The following is a 10,038-nucleotide window of genomic DNA, read 5'->3' on the forward strand; positions in this document are numbered from 1 at the left end:
CAATTTATAATTAAAGCTACAATACATAGGAAAAAAAAACTAATAAAAACTATTATTTTATGAGTTGATATATTAATTTTGTATTATTGTATTAAATTATTTATTCAAACACTGGAAGTGCATCTTATTTTATGCAGGATATATCATACAACCACTATTTTGCTATTCACATAAAAAAATATCAACGTCCCAATACTTGGTATTGGCAGTATGTCACCTTTTTTAAACTAACTCCACAGTTTTTCTGGAAACCTCTTTTAGATGCAACAATCAATACTGCAGTAGTAAACTATTAACTTTCAAACAGTACTGTATTAGGGTTCATTGTGCTCAATATATTTATTTAAGTTTCTCATATTTTATTTCATGCCTTTTACATCCAAACTTGACAGTGTTTAAGAAATTCAGGTTTACTGATTTTCGCATCATAACTGAACATCACTGGATGGTGGAAGGGAGGCTGTTTGTAGTGATGTTGTAGCTTTTAATAATACTAGTAGCAGTAGTGGCAAATTATGCAAGAAAGCAAGCTTACATAGCATCAGCCACAAAAAAAAAAAAAAACCCACACACATTTACACATCACCCATCCATACCGCTCCAAGAATTTGGCTAGTTCTTCCTTGAATTTATTCAAACCATCCACTTCCACAACAGATGGAAGCCTATTCTAACAATCCACCACTTGCTGGCTGAAGGCCTGTAAGTGGTTGATTTGGGATATACAATCTGCACATCTATGCTGAATCCATCCTTCCTCAATCTGAATTTATGATCCCAAATGAGTGTTAAATGACAGTAAACAAACATGCACACAACTGTTTATGAAGTCTGCATTATACTGGGTGAGCACTACTGATAAAAAATAGACAATGTTATGGAGACTTACAAAGGGAAACTAAATTAAGTTTAAAGAAAACAGGCAAGTTCTATAATTGTTACTAAGTTGTCCTTGTAATGGAAATGGTAGATGTTAAGAGAAAGTTTCATGATAACTCTAGTGTTTAATAGTATTTTTCCTAACTGTTTGTATGGCTTTGTTGCCTGATAATTAAACAGTGATTCCATTTGATTTTATGAAAATAAAGAACATTCATTTAAAATAAAACAGATAGTTGCTCCAACTATCTCCAATAGATGGTAATTTATATAATCCAACTATCTCCAATAGATGGTAATCCAATAGTTGCTCCAATAGATGGTAATTTCTTTTCACAACTAATAATTTCTGCCTTGGTATTGTTGTTCACTTTGCTCGTCACTCCTATTGATTTCTGAAGTAGGAAAGAATTTTCTTTTCATTAAGTGTTTTCCAATTTAAATTTTTTTTATTTCTGTAAATGACAGAATTTAAAAAAATTTTCCAGTAGTATAAACAGTGAACCAACTGTAAAAAAAAAAACAAAGATAGGTAATTAGCATCAGTAGATACATATGATGCAAGAAAGCAAGCTTATACAGCATTGGCCAAAAAAACCCTTTCCATTTCACCAATCCATTCACTCAAAATGCTTGCCCAGTTCTGCCTTGAACTTATTTAAGTTGTTGACCGCCACTATAACAGATGAAAGTTTGTTCCAACTGTCAACCACCTGCTGGCTAATAAGGCAAATTTACACACATCTATTTTAAAATTGTCTTTCCTCGATTTTAGAATTTAATGCAACAGCATAGACTAGTTTTGATTAAAGAGATTATCTAAAATGATGACCTATTTTCATTTGAATTATGCTTATTTTGTCAAGATTACTAATACTAACATTTTATTCATACTTAGGAATTAATATACAAACTATATGTTGCTACCTTTGTGTTATTTTGAGAAAGAGGACTTTTGCTGGCTTTGTATCTTTTAAAAAAAATTAAATTTGTTAAATAATAAAAATGTTTACTCATTTCTTTTTATTTAAAAGCATTCACTCATCTACACAATCAAAAATAACAACAGAAATGCAAGATGTTTAGGCAGATGGGTCCAAAAGAAAAACCCCATATTAAATGCAGACTGTTAAAATACTTTTTTAGAAATTTTCTCTGCTTAAAACTTCAGATAAGTGAGAAGGGACAACAGTTGGGGAGAATCTGTCTCCTAAGAGTTTATTTTTTCTTTGATTACCATTTAATTATCTTACTGATAATTTAATATAAGGATATATTTGGTCCTTCAGGCTGTCACAGACATTTTGATTTCTTTTCTTCCTTTCCTTGGTCACATTATTGTTTCAAGTCTTCTGATGTCAACATTTGCTCAGTTGTGTCAGTGAAATTATACTTGTAGGGATGAAATCCTTTATTCCACACTCCACCTTAAAATCTAGTTCTACATCCAAACATTGGTTTTCCAATAAATGTGCTAAGGCTCTTCAAGATAAAAATGTTGCATATTGCAATTGGCTTGTATCCAAATCTCCAGGTTCATTTTCTGCCTGCACTAAAGCTCACAACAATTATAAAGCAGTTATTAATCAGTCCAAACTAGATATCAAATAGGCTAACAGTAGAAACCTTGCTTCTTGTCCAAATGGTGGTTGAGTACTCTGGTCTCTTGCCTAAGCTACTAGCTGCAGCTTTTGCCTATCTGTATTACCACTTTGCCAAAACCAGATGGTTCTATTGCCACTTCAGCCAAAGATAAAGCTGACCTGCTAGTATCCTACTTGTCTTCCAACTTGTGTATTGATGATATTGGTAAACCACCTCCTACCATTTCCAGTACACTCCATTCAATGCCTCATGTGGGTCTTCTGTCAAAAAGGATGTCAAAAGGATTTTAAACAATCTTGATGCTAAGAAAGCTCCAGGTCCTGATAGTATTTCTTCCCATGTTCTCAAAACCTATACTCCTGAGCTTACTCCTGTTCTGTGTTGCCTTTTTATATTTTCTTATTTCTGTTCCCTTCTGCTTGGAAATTTGCTTATTTCCAGCCGGTTCTTAAAAAGGGTGACAAATCCCTCCCATCATTTATCATCCCATTGCACTTCTACCATTTCTAAAGTAACGGAAAAACCTTTTAACTGCCAACTTTTAAACTAATTAGAAACCTTCCATCTGATCAATGATTGCCAGTATGAATTGCATCAGTGTCAATCCACTGGTGTTATACTGGCATATGTTACCTACCTGTGGACAAATTCAATAGAAACGTTTGGCGAAATCCAAGCAGTTGCTCTTGATATTTCAGAGGCTTTTGATCATATTTAGCATAAAGGTCTTCTAAATAAGCTTCCATCTTATGGTTTGCCAACTGTTTTTTTTAAATTGTGTTTCTGGTTTCCTTTCTGCCCGTTAACTGTGCGTGATGGTAGATGGCATTCTGCCTTCTGATTTCCCCAGTAATGCTGGTGTTCCCCAAGGTTCAGTTCTTTCTCCCACTCTTTTCCTCTTGTATATTAATGATCTCCTTCCATTGACTGGAAATCCTATGCATAGTTTTGCTGATGACAGCATACTGCATTCCATCTTCCAGTTTGAGAAACCTTGTCCTGCACAGACAGCTTCAACTTCTCGAATATCCACTACTCATTCCTTAAATATTGATCTACAGGTAATTCTCCAGTGGGGAAAAGATAACTTGGTTGATTTCTATCCTTCTCAGTCCCATTTTATATATCGCATAATGGATTCCTCTGCTTCTCTTTGATGACACTCTAATTTCTAAGCAAGTTCATATACCTCTATTGGGGATTACCCTCACTTCTAATCTCTCTTGACATAAGCATATTATAAATACTTCCTCAGCATCTAAACAACTGGGTTTTCTCTTCAGCCTTTAGCATTACTTCTCTTCCAAACAGCTGTTCACTCTGTACCAATCAGGGTTAGTCTTTAAAATCTAGTACCCTTCTGTTGCAAGGAGCAGTGATTGATTGCCAACCCCACTATGGTTAGTCTTAGGGTAGTGGATATTACCCTTGCAGCTGTTATAAAATCGGAAAACGAGATCACAATTTTAAAACGCGACAGGGTGGGAGGGAGATAAACATCCTGGGAATGTCAATCACTGCTACTGGCAATGATCAATCGGAAAGGGTACCAGATCGTAAAGACTAACCCAAATCAGAAAGCCAACCTACAATGGAATATTGTTCCCACATCTGGGTCGGTGCCCACAAAGGTCCGCTCAGGCTTCTATATGCCATTCAGAAGGGGGCAGCTAGGTTAATTAATTACTGATTTCTAACAGTCTCTCCACTCTGTCTCATAGAGATTCTGTTTCTGCTACATGCCTTTTCTATAGATACTTCCATGGGCATTATTCTCCAGAATTAGTTTTTATAATTCTTGCTCTCTCTTCCAAAGCAGTCCAAACACATGCCACAACCAGCTGCCATTCTTTTACCATCCAACTTCAAACTCACAGAACTAACTTTTCTTCTTCCTCATTTATTCATTCAACTATCACTTTCTGGAACAGCCTTCTTTCACACATATTTAATGAAATTTACAATTTACAGAAACTCGAGGTAATGTCAACAAGTATCTTCTTTCATCTTTTCAACGTTCAACCCATGCATGGTACTAAGGACTATAGGCCTTCATAATAAAAAAAAATAATAATAAATAAAAATACTGTCTTATTCGAGTAGCTGCTGATTAAAATTACAGGATGACACCAGACCTCTCCAAATGTGTATCAAATGGCAAACCACTATACTGTCACGGAGGATCCTACATACATAGAATACAAAGATTATGGCATTGGGTTCCGTTTTGAGTTTCAATATTAGGTTTAGTCCGGGTTTAGAATTGCCACTCTTTATAACTTTTTAAAGGCTTAAAACTTTATAATACATAACAAATATTTTCCAAAATAAGGAAATACGACCTTCGGTAAAACTCTGATATCACACATAACATACTCGTTCTTTATTTAGAACAAAAAAAAAATTACAATATAATTTAAAATATTAAATATTTTAATTATTACCAAAGTGTACAATGGTCTTCAACTTCGATAAGTCGACTTCACATAACTGGTAGCAAAAGCCATATTCTTGCATTTCTGAACGAACAGTTTAATACACCATATCAAACTGGTTGCCATCGCTCAAAATGTGATGACATGAATATGAAATCAAACGAACACAATAATAAAATTAAACCCAAACTATCAAATAATAACGTAACAATAAATGCACAATTCGCACTCTCCGCTATTCGAAAGCATATTTTTTTCGTTTTTGTTTGTTTTATTTTAGAAGCGCTACCTGAAGCTTTATCATTCTGTGTGACAAAAGAGAGAGAGAAAATTTTGAAAAAAAAAAAAAAAAAAACAGTTGCCCTTAAACAATAACACTCCATTTTCAGTTTATGCTGATCTGTTGTTGTAGTGCTGTTTTAGGCGCATCAGCAACTACTTAAACCATATTGGACCGCATAAAATATGTCTCTAATTTGAGTGTCTTCTGTGGTCGATTTGTCGTTTACTGGACGGAAAATCCGAGTTACAGGGAGAAAAAAATCATGCTAAACTCGACTGAAACCAACTAACTCCGCCACGTTGTGAAAAATGCCAATAAAATTGCTCGTTTTATCGACAGAATGACAACCGAGATCTTCCGCCCCTATGTGTGGGGAGCACCGAGATTATACCAGCGGTGCTACACACGAGGGGGCTGATCTCTTGTTGTAGTAGTAGGTTTTTGTACAAGGCTATAATGGCCATATTGTAACTTTCCAATTAGTGTGTTTAATAAGTTTTTAGATTAGCATACTAATCAGGAAAGTGAGAGAGAGAGAGAGAGAGAGAGAGAGAGAGAGAGAGAGAGAGAGAGAGAGAGAGAGAGAGAGAGAGAGAACACTCCGGCTGACTTCCATTTCCTAGTAATATGGACTCAGCTGTTTGAGATACTAAGGCTTTCCCAATTACTAATCACCTTATGCAATTTGTTCATTTACTTACCATAATACTGGATAATAGTAATCACAAACCGAATACCAACGATCATTTTCTCAAGAACAATCCTTCAAAGTACACAGTCGAAATGAGTGGCCCGATAGGCAACTAGGTATGGTCCCTTTTCCAATAGAGCCTTTTTCTCGTGACCATTCTCAACCATATTTCGGCATATAGATTATCGGGAGACACAGTTATCTATGGTAGATATAAGCTAGTCTGTAATCAAGTCACAAAGGATGTTAGGCAAACGAAGGTAGTTTAAAAAAATCTTTGGCAAAGGATGCAAAGAAAACAGTAAGGACGTCTTTACTTATGTAAACTCTAGAAAAAAGGGGATGAATCAGATTGGTACACATGATATCGATGGTTCAATTGTTGATGATTCTGCTCAGGTAGCTGATAAACTGAATGAGTATTTTGCATCTAGATCACAAATGAGGAATTCTGTAGGGAAGGGGAGGCCAGAAGCTTATTAAACTCCAATAGGGAATGAAATGATTTTAAAATAACTGAGAGCAATTGGAGGAGAAATTGTTGAAGGCAAAAAAGGAGGTACCTGGGGTTATGGTAATAGTACTAGTAATAATAACAGAAGCATGTGATGCAAGAAAGCAAACGTATGAACTTATGTAGCATCAGTCAAAAAAAAAAAAAAAAATTCACACAACCGTTCCGTCTAAACGTTTCTCTAGTTCCTCCTTCAATTTATTTAAGCTATCAACTTCCACAACGACAGATGGAAGTTTGTTCCACCAATTAACCACCCACTGGCTAAAGTCAAATTTTTATTATTATTATTATTATTATTATTATTATTATTATTATTATTATTATTATTATTATTATTATTAGCCATATTGTACAAGGAAGCCTGAGGCTTATGCTGCACCAGCCAAAAAAAAAAAAAAAAAAAAAAAATTCCCGAGTTACCCCCTGAGAAAGAAAAGAGAGAGAGAGAAGTACAAAGGAATCACCAAGAAAGAGAAGAATGATGATATCCAGCTCAGGACCCTGGGTTTGCCAAGCCCATACTCACCAGATGTGAGCCCTCGGGGTTCCGCACATCTATTCTACAACTGTTTCCTCAATTTCAATTTATGCCCCCTTAGATTCGTAATTTGAGCAAGTGAAAGAATCCCATTAGAATTCAGCATGCTCAACCCATTCAAGGCTTTATACACCTCACTTAGATCCCCTCGCAGGTGCCTAGTGTCCAGCCGCTGAAATTTGAAAAACCTAAGCCTCTCTTGGTAAGAGGATCCCTTCATTAGCATTAGCATTAGCATTAGTAGAGGCATTTGATGCAAGAAACCAAGCTTATGCAGCATCAGCCAAAAAAAAAAAAAAAACCACTTCCACTTCACCCCTCTGTTCGTTCAAAATACCTGTCCAGCTGAGCCTTAAACTTATTTAGGCTATCAACCTCCACCACAAGGGATGGAAGTCTGTTCCACCAACCAACCACCCGCTGGCTAAAGGCAAATTTCCGCACGTCTATCCTACATCTGTCTTTCCTCAATTTGAATTTATGCCCTCTCACGTGATTTTTCTGAGCTAGAGGAAGAATCCCATCAGCATTGAGCATGCTTAAACCATTCAAGGCTTTATACACCTCTATCAGATCACCTTGCTGGTGCCTAGTCTCCAGACACTGTAATTTGCAAAACTTAAGCCTTTCTTCGTAAGAGCACCCCTTTGTTCCATTCACTAATCTTGTTGCCCTTCTCTGTACTCGTTCCAGCAGCTCTACATCCTTCTTGAAATGAGGCCTCCAGACCTGTATACAGTACTCTAGGTGTGGCCTGACCATTGCCTTATACAATGGAATAATCACCTCCTTATCCCTGCTGGAAAAATTCCTGTATATCATTGACAATACTCCATGAGCTACTCTTGCAGCCCGTCTGCACTGCTCAGAGAACTTCATATCTGCCTGCACAACCACCCCCAAGTCCCTTTCATTCTCTACCACTGTCAGTGTAGTACCACAGAGTTGATACGTTGCTCTGGGGTTGCTGTTTCCCATGTGTAGTACTTTACATTTGTCAATGTTAAACTTCATTTGCCACCTCTCAGCCCATCTGCTCAACCTTTCCAGATCCTGTTGCAGCAGCATAGTGTCAGTAGTGTCCTTGACAACCCTGCCAACCTTTGTATCGTCTGCAAACTTGGACATTAAGCTTGATATACCATCATCAATATCATTTATAAATACAGAAAACAATAATGGACCCAACACTGAGCCCTGAGGGACTCCACTAATAACATTAGTCCACGATGAGCAGTGTCCATTGATTACCACTCTCTGTCTTCTCCCCCTCAACCACCCCTTTATCCATAGCAGCAATTTGCCTCCAATGTCACACTGCTCCAATTTGTGTAGCAGTCTTCCATGTGCAACAGTATCAAAAGCCTTTCTAAGATCCAAGTATATAATATCAAAGTTATTCCCTGCATCCAGTTCTTTTGTGACTGCATCATAGTATCCAATCAAGTTGGTCAGGCAAGACTTCCCCTTAACAAAACCAATTCCCCTCATTCCCCTCACCAATCTTGTTGCCCTTCTCTGTACACGCCCAAGCAAATCTACATCCTTCCTAAAATGAGGCCTCCAGACCTGTACGCATTACTCAACGCGTGGCCTGACCATTGCCTTATACAAAGGGATAACCACTTCCTTTTCCCTGCTAGCAAAATTCCTGTATATCTTTGACAAAACCCCATAACCTGCTCTTGCAGCCAGTTTGCATGGCTCAGAAAACTTCATATCTGATGCACAATTACTCGCAGGTATTTTTCGTTTTCTGCCATCCTAAGTGTAGTACGACACAGTTGGTACGTTCCTCTGGGGTTACCTCTACCCATATGCAGTACTTTGCATTTGTCAATGTTAAACTTCCATTGCTACTTCTCAGCCCATCTGCCCAAATTTTCTAGATCCTGTTGCAGTAGCACACTGCCACTACTGTCATTTACAACCCTGCCAACCTTTTTATCATCTGCAAACTTCGACCATAAGCCTGATATACTTTCATAAATATTATTGATAAATATAAAAAACAACAGTGGCCCCAACACCGATACGGACAAAGGTTGTTGCTCTCTCTCTCTCTCCCTCTCTCTCAGGGTAACTCAGAAATTTTTTTGGCTGGTGCAGCATAAGCCCAGGCTCCCTTGCACCATATCGCAAATAATAATAATAATAGTAATACACCCTCACTCACCTGATGTACTTGGATGACATCAAGCTCTACGGAGGAACTGAGAAGCACCTCCAGCAACTACCCCAGATCACCGAACAATTCAGTAATGATATTAGGATGACATTTGGTCTAGACAAATGCAAGACCCATGGACACCACCAGGGAAAATTAGCTAACTGAAAATACCAGCTGCAGACTGGTAAAGAGATCGAAACCATAGCAAAGGGAGAGACCTACAAATAGTTGCGGAGGATGCAGGGTCAGCATTTACAGCAAAGGAAATTAAGGCCTGCCTGACCGAAAAATACCATCAGAGACTCAGAAGCCTGCCGAAAGAAAAGCTGAACGGAGGGAACGCAGTTAAAGCCATAAACACATATGCAGTCCCAGTGCTAACATACTACTTCGGCGTCATAGATTGGACTAACACCGAGCTGGAGGATATCATGAGAAAGACAAGGACAATGATGACGAAGAGCCGCCAACAGCACCCAAAATCTGCTGTGGAGCGACTGACAGTTGCCCGGAAAAAAGAAGTTAGGGGCCTGATAGACCTCATTGAGCAACAGAAGACAGCGATAGTTAACCTGAAGAATTACTTCCAAAAACACACGGCAGCACTCCAGCAGGCCATAATGAAGATAGACAAGCGATATACCCCATTCAACCTAAGCAAGGAGTTCCCCACCAACCAGGAGGCATAAACGAAATTAGAAAGATGGGCAGAGAAGACACTCCAGGGCAGACACTACAATGATCTAAAAGTGTAAAGTGTAAAGTGTGTTTAGGGTCAGACGGCACCAGCGGTTTCCCCCATCTCCGCGTTGTTTTCACTGTGGGTGTACCAATTCACTATAAATGCCAGAGATATAAAAGTGTGTGGATATTGTATTTATGTAGCGTCATGTACCGTTGTTCTTCTGGTCGTTTAGCCA

The 10,038-nt window shown here is 37.9% G+C and overlaps 1 protein-coding gene across 1 annotated transcript in view; it reads right to left on the reverse strand.

Moving 5' to 3' along the window:
- LOC150080551 (transmembrane protein 248-like) overlaps nt 1-5,145 on the reverse strand; it is a 77,841-nt gene extending 72,696 nt beyond the window's left edge. The window contains exon 1 of the mRNA XM_090381521.1: nt 4,929-5,145. The gene's annotated coding sequence lies outside the window, so the exon portion shown is untranslated. The remainder of the gene's footprint in view (nt 1-4,928) is intronic.
- Nucleotides 5,146-10,038: the final 4,893 nt, after the last annotated feature.

The sequence above is a fragment of the Mastigoproctus giganteus genome, chromosome 9, assembly GCF_048544385.1.
Source record: "Mastigoproctus giganteus isolate SK-2022 chromosome 9, ASM4854438v1, whole genome shotgun sequence".
Classification (NCBI taxonomy): Eukaryota; Metazoa; Arthropoda; class Arachnida; order Uropygi; family Thelyphonidae; genus Mastigoproctus; species Mastigoproctus giganteus.